At 41.5% G+C, this 16,855-nt stretch overlaps 1 protein-coding gene and 1 long non-coding RNA gene across 2 annotated transcripts in view; one reads left to right on the top strand and one right to left on the bottom strand.

The window, feature by feature from the left end:
• The window catches only part of PRKCE (protein kinase C epsilon), a 483,732-nt gene that overhangs the window by 251,603 nt on the left and 215,274 nt on the right, over window positions 1-16,855 (top strand). The gene's annotated exons all lie outside the window — the stretch shown is intronic.
• LOC105292923 lies at window positions 6,814-11,867 on the bottom strand. Its single transcript, XR_895945.2, has 3 exons — window positions 11,645-11,867; window positions 11,051-11,198; window positions 6,814-7,261 (listed from the first exon to the last, which is right to left on the bottom strand). It is a non-coding gene; the product is annotated as an uncharacterized LOC105292923 (long non-coding RNA).

Genomic DNA, 16,855 nt, shown 5'->3' with positions numbered 1-16,855 from the left:
CCTCCATACTGTTTTCATAGTATCTGCACTAATTTACTTTTCCGTAATGGTGCGCAAGAGTTCTCTTTTCTCCAACACTTGTTATTCTAGCCTTTTTGATAATAGTCATTCTAACAGGCATGCTGTGTCTCATTATGGTTTTGATATGCATTTCCTTAATGGTTAACAACGTAGAGTATCTTCTCATATACCTGTTGGCCATCTGTTTATCTTCTTTGGAGAAATGTCTAGTCAGATCTTCTGTCCATTTTTTAATCGGATTGTTTGTGGGGGGGTTGTTTGTTTGCTATTGAGTTGTATAAGTTTTTTAAAATATATTTTGGACTTTAGCCCCTTATCGGGTACTTGATTTGCAAACATTTTTTCCCATTCAGTTGGTTGCCTTTTCATTTCATTGATGGTTTCCTTTACTGTGCAGTAGCTTTTTGGTTTGATGTAGCTCCACTTATTTATTGTTGCTTTTGGTGTCAGATTCAAAAAATTATTGCCAAAATGTATGTTAAGCTTACTGCCTATGTTCTCTCCTAGGAATTTTATGGGTTTAGGTCTTACATTCAAGTTTTTAATACATTTTGAAGTTGATTTTTGTGTATGGTATAAGATAGTGCTCAGGTTTCATTTTTTGCATGTAGCTGTCCAATTTTCCCAACACTATTTATTGAAGAGACTTTTCCCGTACTTCTACTGTAAGTGGAAGGAAGGAAATAAAGATTAGAGCAGAAATCCATGAAATAGAGACTACAAGAAAAGTAGAAAAGATCAATGTAACTAAGAGCTGACTCTTTGAAAAGACGAACAAAATGGACATACCTTTAGCTAGACTCACCAAAAAAAAAGACTCCCATAAAATCGGAAATGAAAGAGGGATATTACAGCTGATACCACATAAATACAAATGGTCATTAAAAACTACTATGAACAATTATACACCAATAAACTGGACAACCTAGAAGAAAAGAATAAATTCCTAGAAACATACAACCTACCAAGATTTAATCATGAAGAAATAGAAAATTTGAACAGATGAATTACTAGTAAAGAGGTTGAATCAGCAGTCAAAAACTTCCTAACAGAGTCCAGGACCAAACAGCTTCACCAATGAATTTTACCAAACAGTCAAAGAAGAATTAATACCAATCCTTCTCAAACTTTTCCAGAAAATATAAGAGGAAGGAACTCTTCTAAACACATTTTATGAGACCAGCATTACCCTGATACCAAAAACAAACAAGGATGCTGCAAGAAAAGAAAATTGGAGGCCAATATCTCTGATGAACATAGATGCAAAAATCTTCAACAAAATATTAACAAACTGAATTTAACAATACATTAAAAGGATCATACATGATCGAGTGGGATTTATTCCAGGGTTGCTAAGCTGGTTCAATATTGAGAAATCGGTCAATGTGACATATCACATTAACACAATGAAGAATAAAAATCTTATGGTCATTTCAAGAGATGCAGAGAAAGCATTAGACAAAATTCAATATTCATTTATGGTACAAACTCTTAAAGCAAGTATAAAGATAATATACCTCAACATAGTAAAGGCCATATACAACAAACCTACAGCTAACATACTCAGTGGTGAAAAGCTAAAAGCTTTTCCTCTAAAATCAGAAACAAGACAGGATGCCTATTTTTGCCACTTTTATTCAACATAGTATCGGAAGTCCTGGCCCAAGCAATTAGGCAAGAAAAAATAAATAAAAGGCATCCAAATTGGAAAGGAAGAAGTAAAATGTCACTATTGCAGATGACATGATATTATATGGAGAGAACCCTAAAGACTCCATCAAAAAACTGTTACAACTAATAGACAGATTTCGTAAAGTTGCAGGATACGAAACCAATTAAAAAAAAAAATCTATACACTAATAACATAGTATCAGAAAGAGAAAATAAGAAATGGAAATAGAATTTGAGCTTATAAGTTTGGGTTGAAAAGTAGGATACAGGATAGTCAAAGGTGTTAGAATGCGTATGTGTGCATGTGTGAGTGTGTGTGTGGAGCGTGATGCTGTTAGATAAAAGGGATATTTAAAAGTAAAGATATAATTTGTGAACTGACACATTTAGTTGGATTTCCCTGGGTTTGGAATCTAGATAGGGAAGGAAATTAATATTCGTTGACTCCCTCTCAACATGCCGAGCCCTGTGCTTTTTATATACACTTAAAAAAAAAAAAAGTGTTCCTTTATATACATCATCTGATTTAATCTTCACAATCTACTTGTGAAACAAGTATTATTACAGAATTGAAAACAGATGCATGAACAAAATAAATACCTCCCTCAGTCACCTAGTAAAGCCACATGGATACAGGACTGTATGACCCAAAGGCCATAACTTTCTACAGCACCCCAGTGCCGAAATAGGACCCAGGCATGCTAAGTGCAGGTCAGTAACTGCTGGTAGGTACACAGCCCGGCATATGTTACACAGTTCAGCTCAGTCTGAGGGGCATTAGAGAGGGGATTTCATCTCTAGAACTGCAAATCAGATCACATTTATCTCACAGAGGCTGGCACTCTCTCCAGCAGAGGAGTTGAATATTTGTCTTCCTATCAAATTGCTAAAACCATAATTGCTAACTACTGATGGATGCTCAGGAAAAATACAGCTTTATTTTTCTTTAGCTCTGGAAAGACTTTTTCCATAGTGACTTCAGGTAGTCTTTGAAACATCCAAGGCTTCATTCAGATGTGTGCCTTCTGTGGTAACTGTTGCCTTGTTGCATAACCTGGAAGAGGAAGAAGAGGATGGATGGGCTGAAGGGTCCCAGTGCATGTGGACTTGCCTTCGATGAGCCCAGGACCTGGGGAAGGGTGTCTTTCTTTGGGGCTCTAAGATAGTAACCCAGCACTAAACTCCTTGACTTATAGGGTTCCTGCTCAACTCCCTCCAAGCTTCTCTAGGCTCTGTTTCTAGAGGTAATTGTTTTATGCTGTGACCACTGAGAGGAGGTGGCTTAGCCTCAGCGCCATCCATAGATTTTACCTGGGGAGTGTAATCACTGATTATGATTCAGACTCAAAACAACAATGCTTTATATTATAATATAACATGATACTTTTCTGGACACATTCATCATTCCATTTTAGTCCTTCTGCAACCCTATGTATAGAAGTGATGATAGATATTTTTAACACAAGGTTGCTGATCCTGAGAGACGTGAAGTGTCCTCCCTAGAACAATAGGAGCTAATGACAGATGGGGCTAGCGTGAGGTTTCCTCATTCCCACTTCATGCTTTTTCCTGCCTCCCCATCGACAGTGCTGGTGAGCACTTTTTTTCCTAGAAAGGCTTGCAACTTGTGCATATGGTATATGCAAAAACGGCATTAGACAATTCTGCAGCTCACAGAGCCCCTGGAGCATTTTGTGCTGAGGCCAGCCACCTCTGTGCCTCTCTCAGTGGCATTCTGGAGGCCTCTCTCTGGGCGCCTAGCCCCACCTGTCTGGTGCCTCTCGTCTTCACGTGCTTATTGTAGGTGGAGCAGCCCTTTCCTAATGCGTTGCAGTTCAATTTGGAATTATGCGTTCTTCTTGCTTTCCCCTTTTAGAAGGGATGAATTTAGCTCTGGCATGCCAAATACAAACCCTCACTTCATCTCGAGAGCTCTCTTTTCATCCACCCCTCCTCAGGCAGGCTATTTACAGACTTGTCATCCCATCATGTGGGTCAATCTACCAGTGAAATGAAAGGAAGGAGAGGCCCCAAGCCAACAAATTTGGGCAGATGAGCATTATATAACACATGCTAAAAATATGCAGCTAATTGAAATGGAAAAGCGAAAAGTGAATTGTGCTTAAACCTTAGTCTGAGATATAAGAGTGATAAGGAAGTAATTTCTCCCAGCGGAAGATGCCCATATATAAATAATTTTACTCTTGTGCGTACTCTCCATTTTGTGACTTTTAAATCATGCTCAGTTCCCAATCATCCTCCCATGGGACTGAACTTGGGCAGCAGGAACTGAGGCTTAGGGATCATCAAAGAAAAGATGCAGAGCTGCTGCCCCTTAGGGTAGAAGGAGGCAGTGTCTAGGGGTGTGGCCAGATGTGAAGATGGTAAAGGAAGCTCCCACTTCTGACTCCCTCCAAATACAAACACTTAGAAGACTCAAATTATCAAAGGGTTCTTTTTGCCCTGGAAATTATTTAACTTAGGGATTTTTCTAAAAACTAAAGGGAATACTGTCCTCTTCTGGCTCCATCCCCGTCTGCCATCCTTACTCCCAAGACCTCACTCCATCAATTATGCTGTCTCGTTTTGCATCTTTCTTCACGTTTTCTCCTGACTTCTTCCTCTGCTTACAGCATGCTCAGTCTTCTCTTACCGTGTCGTATTGTATGTGACTAGTATTGAAGGTCTGCGTTTCCTATATAGCACACGAGGACCCTGAGGGCAGGGCCTTGGTCTAACACAATGCCCAGCATAATGCCTGGTCCAAGGTGAGCACCAAATACTTGCTTATTGAATAAACAAGTCATTCAGTGAATCCATGAATGGACAAACTGAAAATGGTATGTTACAGTTTCTGACAAATATAGTATGAGAACCCTGCTCTTACTGTTCGGGTCTGACGCTGATCTTTTTTGGCAGTCAGATGATACTTTCATCCATCTCATCAGTCACCTGATTACTGTTTGTGTGACATCCCACCATGAGGACATGAGGACTCTAAAGATAGCTGAACAAGATGTCATGGAGTTAATTAGAAATAGAAGAAGGTTAGTTTCAGTGTTTGGAATGCACATGGGTTGATAAGAGATTTGGAGATGACCTAGTACTACAGATGAGTTTTAAAATGAGGAAATGAAGGCTTAACGGTGTTCAAAAATTTTAACCAACTTGACATGGTTAGCTAGTGGCAGAGCCAGGACAGTGCTTGCTGGCTCATGTTAGATGCTCAATGAATCTTACAAATATAGAGCATGTCTTCAAAAGCCAAATTCAGAGCTCTTTCCAGACACCACCCTGCCCCTTGCTAGGGAGAAAGGGACCATCCATTGATCCATGACTCGGGACAGCCCTCCCACACGCCGGTGGCTTCAGAGAAGGCTTTCGCTGCCCACCTCCCAATTTGCATAGCTGTATTTGGTCTGTGGAGAACACGGCAGTTGCAGTTACTCCATAATGAACTCTGCTGCCTCGTAGTTGAGAATATATTGCCATCATTCACATGATTTATTCCACCTAGAATCCACTTAATGCATCTGTTGTTTGTTTGTCCTTGTCCGACGCAAAAATTTGTGGCTGTCTAGAGCTGAATTGCATTGACAGCTCCACAGAAGGCAGCTCCACAACCTGCCATTGCTGGGGTGTTCTGGACAGCTCTGCTTTGCTCTTCCTGTGGCTTGAGGTTCCTTAGAGTCGTTGACAGTCCAGGATCCTCCCAGCAAATTCCCCCTATGTGCTGCTTTTTTTTTTTTTTCAGTCTGTGTTACAATAGGGAGAACCTGAACTGATCTAAAATAGGGAGGAAGCAGAGCATCCAGTTCCTCACTTTTCAAATAAGAGAATCAAAGCTCCAAGAGGGGAGGTCCGTGGCCCACCATCTCACAGGCAGAGGGTGGCAGAATTGAACTGGATCTCAGTCTCTGGACTCCCCATCCAACACGTACACTGACAACCTCTGAGGATTACAGCAGGGCTGAGAACTCCACAACACCTGCCTCCTCCAGCATTGGGAGACTCACGTGGGTGTTGGGTCAGGGAAAGGAAAGGGACTTGATGGGAGAGAGACCTGGGCAAGAGGCTCGTAACAGTTAAGTGTGACATTGAGTACATATTTGTGCTTAGAAATTTGTAATGCTTTTCATAACCAATCCCTGCCCACTGGGGTATCAAGTTATCCATGAGTTATGAAACTTAATCAAGACTTGAGTTATGAAATTAATAAAGCATCTGGCTCATGAAAAACAACTTGTGGCTGCAAAGGAGAATCCTGGTGACAGATCAGAAAGGCATGATGGGGAGTTCCCTGGGAGCTGGCTTCAGGAAGATTTGAGGAGATGAAGCATGGAGAAGCATCCAGATTCCACTTCTTGTCTTTTCTTTAGGGTCAGAAGTGGATACGGGTTTTAGGAGAAGACAACTACTATACTTTGCTGTGTGCTGCTGGCCACATAATTGTGTCCCTGATCCCCCATTTCCTCAGCTGTATCTCATAATTTATTTCATCCTGGCACCAGCCCTATGAAGTCACTAATATCCTCACTTTGAGATTGCAGAGCAGAGGCCACGGATTTTATATAACTTGCCCAAGATCTGTCATGCTGCAAAGCCCAAGCTCTTTGTTTATTATAAAGTTGCCCCTAGATAGATATTCTAATATTTCTAAGTCCTTGCATTAGATGAAAACACATTTATTATTGTTGTCATATAATTCTAATATTATGGTATATTTTTATTAAACAAGTGTTTATGATATGCCTGGCCCTGTGCTAGGCTCTGATTTACACTAGAGAAGTATCAACAGAGTCCCTGCTTTCAGGGAGACCTACTGTTAAGGGAAACACTGATAAGACATTTAAATAACAAACAAGGCACCATGTGATTAGAGGCCAAGATGTATGACATAGATGGTAGATGCTCTAACAACACCTTCTGGTGCTATCAGCTCCTTGACCTAAATTTTCCACACTCCTAAATGACTCCCTGATGATGGATATACTCTCGCTGAAGCTGCCTTATTTCATTTCACCAATGTTCCATTATGGCTTAAGTCCCCACACTCTTGTGTCTTAAATATTTCATAATTGAATACTTCATTATATATAGTGCTGCATATGACTGACTTTGTTCTTTTAAGTCAACTTTTTTATTATTCAAGTGACATATACACACAGAATAATGCATAGTTCACAAGGAGGCTAAGTGAATAGACGATGTGATCAACATTCAGATGAAGAAATAGAACATGACCATCCCCCTCCTCCTGCCATCTTCATTTCTTAAAAGCAAAGAATAATTTTACTTGGCTTTGAACTTTCAGTGGATTTATATGGTACATACTCTTTTGTATCTGGTTACTTCCATTCAACATGGTGCGTATGAGATTTGCCCATGCTCTTGTGTGTAGATTGTTCATTTTCATCGTTGTAGAATGGTTCACTGTGAGACTACATCTCCATTCTCTCGATGGACATATGGTTGTGTCCAGTTAGGGCTCGTATGAATAATGCCGCGATGAACATTCTAGTCAGCATCTTTTGGTGAACAAATGTACACACTGGTGTTGCATGCATACCTAGAAATAGGATTACTGAGTCATAAGGTTGCAGCCGTTTGGCTTTAGTAGACACTGTCCGTGTTCGGAATGGCTGTACGGACTTACACCTCCCCCACCCCGCCAGCAGTGTGCCAGAGTTCCAGTTGCTTCACAGCCCCCCCAAAACTTGGTCCTGTTCATCTCATTTTCACTTATAGCCGTTCTGGTGGATGTGTTTGTCAGGTGTAATTTTTTTCTTATTGTGGTAAAATATACATAACATTAAAATTTACCACTTTGGCTGTTTTTAAGTGTACAGTTCAGTGGTATTAAGTACCTTCACATTATTGTGCAATCGTCACCTCTGTCTATCTCTAGATTTTCCAAACTTTAGCTCTGTACCCATTAAACACAAACTCTTCATTTTCCCCTCCCTTCACCCCTGGCAACCACCATTCTTCTTTCTGTCTCTATGAATCTGACTACTCCAAATACCTCATATAAGTAGACTGGTACAGTATTTGTCCTTTTGTGACTGGCTTATTTCACTTAGCATAATGTATTCAAGGCTCATCTATGTTGTAGCATGTGTCAGAATTTCCTTCCTTTTTAAGGCTGAATAATATTTCATTTTATATATATACTACATTCTGTTTCTTTATACATCCTTTGATTTTATTCCGATTTTAATTTGCACTTGATAACTTTGCATTTCTCATAAGCACCTTGTATGTGATTATTAGCTATTTGGATGTCCTCTTGTAGAAGTGCCTGCTCAAGTCTTTTGCCCATTTTTCAGTTGGATTGTCTGCCCTTTTTTTTTTTATCGATTTGTAGGACATCTTTATATATTCAGTTATGAGTCCTTGTTGAATTCATGAGTTGCAAGAACCTTCTAATCTGTGGCTTGCCTTTTCACTCCTTAAGAATATATTTTGATGAATAGACGTTCTTAATAAATGTAGTCAAATTTATCCATTTTTTTTTTTGTTTATAGTTAGTACCTTTTGTGTTCCATTTAAAGAAAGTACCGTCCACCCGAAAATCATGAAGCTATTCACCTATCTTTTCCTCTAAAAGCTTTACTCTTTTACCTTTCACTGAATGTGACTGCCTTTTAAACTGGGAATAATTTTGAAATCCTAGATAAACTAGATTGCTTGCAGCACAGACTTAGGATTTGGACAGCACTTGAAACCATGTTAACTTGGGCCAGTGGTGACGGGGTCAGGTGACTGGTGGAAGTACAGTGGGTGTAGGCACCTCTTACTCGGGCTTCATATTTGTTTTTCTGAAGAGTTGCATGTAAATTATATCTAATAAATTTGGCCATGTTACAAATGCAGAGTCTGTGACTTTTCAGACATTTCCACTAAAATTGAAGAGATGTTTTCTTAACCTGTCTCCACTTTACTGACTTTCTAAATTAGCTCTGCCTCCTGGTCCTTCTTACTGACACCCGAGGGTACGCTCAAAAGCGCTCAGTTATAGTGTAGCAGCCTGTTCTCCAGAACACCGTGCTGTCCCTAGCGTTTTAGTTGTGTATTTATCAAAAGTCACTTGTGTTTGTTGTTCTTATTTGTGATTACATAATTTGATTTGGTCTCATTTAAACTAATGAAGTATGTGCATGAAAAAAAAGTTCCTATGAAAACAAAGTTGAATGTGTTGGAAAGAGTCAATGAAGATGAGTTGCTAATAAAATTACTGTCAAATTATGTGTGTGAGAGAAAACAGTAAAATCCTGCAGGGTGGTAGGTATATATAATAAGCTCTAAAAAGACTTTAAATTTGGATTGTTTCATAAATATCTTTAAGTTTTTGTTCCACTATAGAGAAATCTAAATTAGAAATCATAGATAATCTATTATCTATGAAAGAGAGTGCATAAAGAAAAGTCCTTAGTCTTATATTATTGGCCAAGAGGTGTGTGTGTGTGTGTGTATGTGTGTATATATATATATTTTTTTTTCAGATAAATGTTTTAAGTTTGAATGTATGCTGTCAGTTAAAATATTTAAAGTATGTATGTCTTATTTTTGCATGATCTTCTGCTTTAATTGACTTTTTATTAAGCAAGCTCTGTTTATTCATCACAGGTAAGAGGGCAGAGGGTAATGAACACCCTCCAACCCCCAGCTGACCTCAGCTCTTTGAAGTACTATTTTGTCTTAAAACATAATAATATTAATACTTCAAAATTCACATTCTACTCCATGTTTTAAAAAATAAAAATGTATTTTTATTTTCTAAAATCATTTTTTAAAGAATCTCAGCTTACTGAATTCTTCTGTGATAGTTTGGTGATTTAAATCACCTTCTTCTAATTTATCTGCTTTTGGGATCCATCCTCATCTTTAAGGCATGCCAATCTGTGCCCTGGAGCTGGAGCCCAGGCTTGCGTGTGCCTTGCTGTGCCTGGTGATGCTGTGTGTTTGGGCTGCTGGTCTGTCCCCTGGGTGTGGACGTGTGCGTATGTAGTGGTTGGTGAAGGTATAGCCTGTGGGTGTGGGAGACCATCTGTTCCAGAAGCTCAGCACTGCTCTATTTGGGAGCCAGCCTGCTGCCCTGCTTCTCAAGCTGGACTCTACCAGAGCTGGCAGGCACTGAGGGCAAGCATGCCTTTCATGCCAAGGACACTGTGGTGACACACTGAAGAACAGGCTATTACCCCCACCCCCAGCCTACTGTCCTTCAAGGTCCTTCTTTGGGAGTATTCATTTGCTCCTCTTGTGGCACGTTAGGAAGTTGTTTTTTGTTTGTTTGTTTGTTTGTAAATTGCATTTATTAATTCAATTCTCCTCCATCCTTTGAGCTCCCCTCCCCTGGCGTGATAACAGTAACCTGTGCTCCAGGCCACAGTGCTGGGAAAGTGCTTAGAAAGTGAGGGGAAAACCTTTTAGGCTGGCATGCACATAGTTTTGAAACACCCAAGGCCGATTAGCCTGAGTCACTGCCTTGGTGGCAGTGGGCCAAGCAACCAGTCATCCAGTAGCACCTCTCTGCTCACGGTCATCGTCCTCCAACGCCTTTTCTCACTTTACTCAGAGGAAGCGGGTGGGAAGCCTGGATCCGAGGCATTGACTCGAGCGCCCCCGTGTGGCCCTAGTGGACGTGTTTAGAAAATGCAGCCAGGTTTTCCTTACACCAAGGCAGGAGAATGCAGTGGGCAGCCTGGGCAGCCTGCAGCCCCTGCACACACCTTTAAGAGCAGACGTTTTGCATAATCTTTGATTGTTTGCTGCTATTATTTCTTTTTAAATTTTTTATTTTTACTTCTATTTCTTAACCGTTAAGCATCTTAAGGCCTTGTTCAACTTCAGGTGGTTTGGTTTTAGGAAAATTCCTCTTAGGTACACATCATCATTCCAATGACAGCTACCATTATTGAGTACCTGCTCTGTGTCTTATACTTTATAACAATTACATTCTAAAGGCAGATATTATCTCTTATTTTAGAGATGAGGAAACTAACTCTGGAAGGCAGATACTCACATCCCTTATTTCAGAGAGGAGGAACGGAGGCTCAGCAACTGGCTGTGGGAGCTGGAGGCAGAACACAGGCCTCGATGCACCAGGTCCTCTCACCCCACCCCACCCCGCTGGCTTCTCTACAGTGAGAGCAAGCTCTACTTTCCTGTCCATTAACATTGCTCAGAGGGCCCTAACCAACAAATCTCAGCGGTTCCTCCCCCCTCCACCTCTTCTCTCTCTCCTCTCCCCACCCCCATTGTTCTTGCAATCTGGGAAGCCAGTGTAGCCCCAGAATCAAAAAACTGTAACCTCCCCTGCTAAACTTTTGCTCAGGAGAAACAGGAGCTCTCCCACCTCGGGGCCGGCTGACAGGGGTGACTTTTAGCCCTGGGAGAGGCTGTGCAAATGGAGAAGCTGGTGTAGACCGCTTGGCTGAAAGTGGTGCTGTCTAGCAATTCAGTGCACGCTGTTGGCTCTTGAGAATGTGACTGCATGGTTTATCCTGCGAGAAGGGACACAGCTGAGAGTGAAGAGTGGCACTGTGCATAACTATTTTGGGAAAACAGGCAAAATCTAGGACTCTCTCAGGCAAATCAGAACCTGCATTGCCCCTACCTAATCTGTAAATGTTCCTGAACTTACCTTGCTTGCATGATTGACTTTGGGGCCCTTTCAACATTTATTACTCACCCTTCCCTGCCCCCACCCCACCCCCCCCCCCCCCGCCGGCCCCAGTCCTTGTGGCAGCTGTTTATTCAGTGAGCAAATTTTTCCTGGCCTCCAATTTGCATTCTTTCCTAACTTAAGGACTCCTTCTCTTTTGCCTAAATGTTATCTTTTCTTGACTAATTGACCATAAACTCATTGCATCCTATCTTACTCAGCAACTTTCGGAACAAAAAGGAACACACATACAGATTTGCTTAAACTGAGAAAGCTTATACTTACAAAATCACGCCAGTTTTCTTCTCACATTTACATGTCTCAGAAACATTGGCTCCGTGTGTGATATATTAGGTTGTAAACCCCTGAGGGCAGAGGCCAGTCTTCTCACCCAGTCAGGCATGGTGGGCACCTCATCCTGTAACTCACTCTGGCGCTTAGCTCTCTGCCCTCCTGGAGTCCTGTGGCTGAGTCAGCACTCCAGAATCCAGTGCAGTCGACTGATTCCCCACTGGCTTCGACCTCAACCAACCCCACTGCTTCTGTCCCAGTGAAATCCAGCCCAGAGCATCCTGCCAGCGTAGAGGAGGTGCTAGACTGTCACTCTCTGAGTTGTTTCTTCTGGATAATGTAAAAAAAAAAAAAAAAATCTATACATTAAATTCTTCTGAGCCTCATTCATAAGATCACTATGAGTCTTTAGTAAAATAGTGGATATAGGTATGTTTGGAGAAAAGAAATTTGATGCAAGTGTGAATCGTTATTAATTAAACATCTCAAGAGTTTATCTTAGTAGCACCCCAGTAGTGACAGACAAGAGACAGTCCTGTATAAAGCCAGCACTGCCACCTTCCTCGGGGTTCACCATTTCATTCCCTAATGAGCCTTACTCCTGTTAGGTGGTCAGGCCTTGGAGTGGACCTTTAGCTGTCCTCTCGTCATTTTGTACTGTATTCTCCTGTAGAGTAAAATCTGGGCACTCTCTTTCACTAGATTACTAAGGCTTCCAAGAAGACATTCTGAATTCCGTGTCATTAAGAGAAAATGCAGTGAATTAAAAAAGTTTTAAATGATTCCAGCAGCAGTTGGCTAATGCTCTTTTAAGGCACACTTGTAAATTGTTGCGGGAATCTGCTGTCATTTCTTAGATGTGGTGTATTCCAGCCCCTCATCACGTTGGGCTGGCTGTGAACTGCCAACAAGTACATTCAGAAACATATGAACCCCTGCCCCCATATAACCTCAAAGAATCTCCTTGTTTAGTTGGCTTCACGTTTTAGAGCTCATCTCTGCATCTCTTGTACCTCACTTATAGGCTTCTAGAAATTGGCATCAGCAGTGCAAACTAAAGGTTATCCTCAGGAGCAAGTGAACACACACCCCATTTCCAGTTTATCGCCTGGTATTTGCTTTGAGTGACCCAAAGCAAGCCCTCAGCAGAGGGGGGGGGTGTGTGTGTGTGTGTGTGTGTGTGTGTGTGTGTGTGTGTGTGTGTGTGTGTGTGTGTGTGTGTGTGTAGGAGTGGGGTGAGGACCCAGAGTAGGGGCCATTGTGTGTTAGAAGAGTGGCCTTGACTGTGGGATTTGCAGTCAACACAGGCTAGGCAAGATGAGCTACCGGGATAAGTGTTTATTTTCTTGCCAAGGAAACAAGAAAGTGATTTCACTTTAATGTTTAATATATGGATGGCCACTAGTATATGTTTATAACATAAGCAAATCTATATCAAAAAATTTTTACTGGCATTTGCTGTCAAAGATGTTTGGAGACCTCTGGCTTAGTTGATCCACGCAGGTCCAAGGAATAGAAGAAACAACATTTCAATCAGAATGTTAGCAAAGGCTTGTGCCCAGTGGCATATACATACACTTGTGCATGCACATGCACTATACACACAGCATGCATTTGCACACTCACACACTCATGCTTGTACTGACACACACGTCACAATACTGCACCCACATACCACATGCACTTTACACATACACACCCACCTTCACTCCACACACACTTATATTTGTTCACAAACACAAACTCTCCCACTCTCATACTCACATACACACACACATACTACACACTCTTAAGCATCTTTTGCTTAATAACCTACAATGACTGAAAACTTAACAGACACTAATTCCCAACTGAAAAAGTGACTCGTGTGGTAACCCAACGCAGGGACACACGCTCCCAGAAACAGGGGAAGTAGCAGCATAGTCGGTCCCTTGGAGAAGCACTAGTGGCTGTTTGTTGACTGCCTTAACCCATTCTGATGGATGGGATCAGACCTGGGCCTCAGGAAGTCAGCATACAGTCCATAAGTGAACACTGGAGAGGAGTGGCCAGGGCATTTTCTGCGCATTTCACAAGTTTTGGGCGGACACCATCGGTATGGCCATCTATAGATTAGGTGACCTGAGAGGAAAAGACATGGTCTCTAGCCTTAAGACACCTAGTATTTGGATTCGGAGATAGTGCAGACCTGTGTCAGACTCGGCACTGACAGTTATTTATAACCTGCCAGACTGTGCAGCTCAGAGGAAGGAGGGCCAGGAGGGAGTAGGTCAGTGGAAGATCTTGAACGAAGGAGCAGGACTTCAAGGGGACCTCAAAGGATGGATAATTGAAATAAAAAGGGAGAGAGGAGGGAAAATTCAGACAGCACAGTTCCATCTGATGAGGGACTGAGAACCCACCGAGCTAAAGTCACGCACTCTTAAGCGAGTAGCAGCCTGCTAATTAGCCCATTCAAGCATACACTGGAGGAGCCGAGAGGGACTCTCGTGATGGAAAGTTATTCACCTAGATAACCTTCAAGGTCCACTTGAGCCTGGGATTTTATGAAGCCATGACAGCTTTTCCAGGCTGGCTCTAGCTAGGATGTGATAAATCCACTGATTATGGGGAAGTTGTTCACTGGGATAAAAGACACTTGTTTGGGGGGAAGTTTAGCTCTTTTACACTGATTAACACAGGAGACCCAAGCAAGAGGCTGCAGTTAGCTGAAAGTTCTGTCTCAGTGGGCTCCATCTTTCCAACAAAACTATCCGGGCAAACTTTTGGACACCAGACGTAATCGCTGTTCTTAGTTACTTTTTAAGACATGACACCCCTGGAATGATCCATGATGTGTAGGAACCAGACATTAAAAACTAATTTTTTTTTTTTTTACTTCTCATTTTCATCTGAGGCAGAGCCAATAAGACATTGATTCTATTTCTACCTGTTAAATGTTGACAGAATGAATCATTGTGCTAGTTAGGTTCCAAAGACATTGCTTATCTGGGTGTACCCTGAGATGCCTGGAAAAAATTTACACGTGGAACAGGATAACATCATTTGGTTGATGGCTTCCAAATTGTACAGGTGAAAACAAAAACCAATACAGGCAACATTTCCTTCCTAGAATCCATTTAGGAGGTGACATAAATGAGCAAGTCTGTTGTATACTTCATGTATGTGTCATGTCCGAAGGAACGTGCAGCCATGGTGATGTGCACAGTCCCTGTAGCTCTTAGGAGGGGAACAGCAGGTCCTGGCCCAGGGTGTGCACTTAATAAATTATGTTGGCCTAATGACAAGGTCCTCATAGGATGGACCAGAATATGAATGGAATACAAATTTCCCTCTCCTGTACTTTTTGTTACATAAGCATACTGTTTTTTGATTCTGTAATTAACTCTTGGGCAAGTTATTTAACCTTGAGATTCCGTTTTTTCAACAATAAAATGCATTATGATGCATCATATATATCGTATTTAATTATACAGGTAATTAAATACATATAACCAAATGAACATACCTGTCAAAAGTCTCTGTAAACTTTAGCTTTCATTAAACATCGTTTAAATAATACAACCATATATGCTTACAGGAAAACGTCTAACAATACAGAAGAGGGCTTTCAGGAGTGAAATAGAAGTTGCCAGATCTTCCTGAGCTCTCACTCCCACGCCCAGAAGTTAGCTGCCACTGCAGTTTTCTTACACGCTTCAAAGTGCCGTGCAAATGTACACAATTATTTTAATATCTAGTGCAGATAATCTTTCAACTTTTATAGTATTTTCTAAATTGACAATCATTTTAGCGAAAGACAATGATGCATCTTGTGGGCTAGGACACAGCGGTGAGGATTCAGGAGGATTTAAGACCTCATTTCAGGTAGTTTTCTACTTTTGAAAATTATAGGAGATAAATTCCTTCGTTAAAAGACATAATTAAAAAAAAGAGAGAGACATAATTCAGTTTACCCTAAACCTGACATTTATTTCTTCATTTTAAAAAAGGATTTTGTACTTAACATGTACAAAGCACTTAACCAGCCTGTGAAAATTTGAAAGGACCATAACCTGTTATCTCAGCCTGTCTATAGGAGTTGCAGGCATGTAACGATAGTACCGGGTACATGCGTATAAAAAGGTGCAAGCAGAGGGCCACAGGAATTCACCATGGGCCTCTCTAGCTAGGGGCTTAGGAGAGGCTTCCCGGGAGACGGTGACGTTTGAACTGGGCCTTGCAGTTCAGTTAGAATTTGGACGGACAAGATGAGAACTAGTTTTCCTACAAAGACCCAACATCTTTGGGATTACAGAGAATTTCTTACTTCCAGATCGCTTTTATTCTTTTCTTAAATGTTTTCTAGTTCCACTGTCCCAAATGCCTTTGCAGAGGACAGCGAAGTATGAAGTTCTCAGCAGACACTAGGATATAAACATGTGTCAGCTGAGTTACATTATCTTGACATCAACTGAGTCTCCACGCCTGCTTTCTTGGGTCCTCTTTATCAAGAGTCCCAGTTTGCAGAATGCACCAAACAGCTGCTGGGGGTTGCGGGGTGGGAAGTGGGCACTGTGTCTGTGTTAAGTGAACGAGGGAGAATTTGGAGTCATCATGCAGTGAAACTGCCCTGTCTAGATCATCAGCACAGGATTGTTTTAATTGCTAGAGCCAGAATGACACAGAAAAGCGTTCAGTCCACTCTCATTGTTTTACAAGGTTTAGAGAATGAGGCACCGAGCTGTGGTGTGATTTATGCAAAGACAGATAGTGGGTTGACGGCTCCGTCAGGTGTGGAAAGAATCTAGGTGTCATGAGTCAATTCCAGAGCTCGACCACTGTGACACTCCCACAGGCCCATTCCATGCAGATTCTTGCCCAGATTCATTGACACCATAGCCTTTCAGGACTGAATCAGTTAGTCGGTGACTCAGTTCTACTCCCCATTCTGCTTCACTACTCTAGTTCCACTGACTCCATTCCGACTTCTCGATGCCACTTTTGTTGCACACACTGCGATGGCCTCAGGCACGAGGAAAGGTCTGTGTCTTCCTCAGTGGGGGTTCCTGATGTGTAAGCTCTGCATGAAAGCCTGAGCCAGCACACAAAAGACAGCTTGGTTAGGGTGGTGGCTGTACTGCTGTATACATTTGTCAAAATCACTGACTTGTACACTTTAGATCTATGCCTTCCACTTTATGTAAATCAGTCCTTAATTTAAAA

Source organism: Pteropus vampyrus, unplaced genomic scaffold (genome assembly GCF_000151845.1).
Source record: "Pteropus vampyrus isolate Shadow unplaced genomic scaffold, Pvam_2.0 Scaffold66, whole genome shotgun sequence".
NCBI lineage: Eukaryota > Metazoa > Chordata > Mammalia > Chiroptera > Pteropodidae > Pteropus > Pteropus vampyrus.
The sequence above is the reverse complement of the archived record's forward strand: the minus strand, read 5'-3'. Positions and strand labels throughout refer to the sequence as shown.